A 1783-nucleotide genomic window follows, 5' to 3' on the forward strand; every position below is an offset into this window, starting at 1 on the left:
CTTTTGTTTTACAATTTACCAATAATAGATTTCTTTATTTTAAGGATCTGAATATTTCATCATCGAATGTTCAATTTTAAAGGATCGTTTTAGTTTATCGGCAAACGGAAAATAAATTTCTTTTTATTTAAATCACTATTTTTTTTCTAGAAATTTTCTTTTTTCATTATTATTTTTCTATTTTTATTTTTCTTGTCCTTTCAGGGATCATTCTTCGACTTATCGATAACCGAACAACTTTTATTTCCGTTAAGAATATCTATTATTATTTATTATTATTATTATTATTATTATTATTATTATTATTATTATTATTATTGTTGTTGTTGTTGTTGTTGTTGTTGTTGTTGTTGGTGTTCTTGTTGTTACTACTACTACTACTACTACTACTACTACTACTACTACTACTACTACTACTACTGTTGTTGTTGTTGTTGATGATGAGGTTTTGTTTTATTGTGGTTGTTACTGTTGCTACTGACGATGTTCATGATGATGATGATCATGATGATGGTGATTATCGTCATCACCATCATCATCATGTTATTACTGCTATTAACATAACTGCTGCTGCTGCTACTACTACTACTACTAGTATTATCATGACTATTATTTTTATTATCTTCATTACTACTACTACTACTATACTCCTACTCTTATTATCATCATCATCATTAATTTTATTACCATTATTATTATTATTATTATTATTATTATTATTATTATTATTATTATTATTATTATTAGTGTTACTGGTTTTTATTTTTCAGAAATTCAAAAAAAAAAAAATCGATGATGAAATGAAATCGAATATCTGATATGTTCGTAAATTTCAATATACAATTTTTTAGGGATCAGTTTTAGAAAAGAATAAAAATGAGAGAAAAAAAAAGAGATGCTTTTTTTTCAAGATTTTTGTTATTGTATTTAGAGCTATTTTAGGATGTATGGATTGCAAAATGAGATAGCTGAGTGGTTAAGGTAATGGCCAACTAATTCGGAGTTTCGGTTTCAAATTCGCCAGTGAAATTTCCTAACATTTTTTACATATACCTATTGAAATACATCATCATCATCAACCCAAAGGTCTCGAGTCTTGGCCCATGTAGGGCCGGTGGTTACCCGGTTTTCATGGCGTATAATTGAGCGAGATCACAACACCACCTCGAAATAGGACGCCGGTCCGTCGTGGACTGCAGTAAAACATGAAGTGAGGTGTTTTGCTCAAGAAAGGAGAACGTATCGCCGTCTGGGAATCGAAACTACGATCTTGTGACTGTGAATGCAAAACTCTAATCATTAGGCCACACGCTTTCACGAAACACAATATTGTCTTATTGAATTACCGAATTAACCCCTTTTCAAACAGAATCTATCTACATTCATACAAACACTATATTTTACATTGTTTTATTTAATCACTATACCAAAAGAGGGCCCCTAGTTTCAAGGCTGACCATGCATCTGCGCATTTATGTTCAGGATTATTTGGAGGAAGATTGGCAGTTTACTATAAATGCGTCTCTTCTCTACGCCACCGATCTTTGTCCAATCGAAAGTACACCGAATTTGTCCGACTTATCTCAGCACAATTATCGTCATAGATATTGCTATCATAATGCAAATTTTTACAACAACAGATTTCGCAAGGTATTTTTCAAGATTTTTTTCCCCTGTACCCCCAGCACACCACACTGAGCTGATATGTTTTGTCCCCCTCGAAGTGATAGAAGGCAAAGTTGACCTGGGTGAGATTTGAGCCTAGAGCATAGAATCAGAACAA

This window comes from Octopus bimaculoides, chromosome 16, assembly GCF_046866305.1.
Source record: "Octopus bimaculoides isolate indiv1 chromosome 16, ASM4686630v1, whole genome shotgun sequence".
Lineage (NCBI taxonomy): Eukaryota > Metazoa > Mollusca > Cephalopoda > Octopoda > Octopodidae > Octopus > Octopus bimaculoides.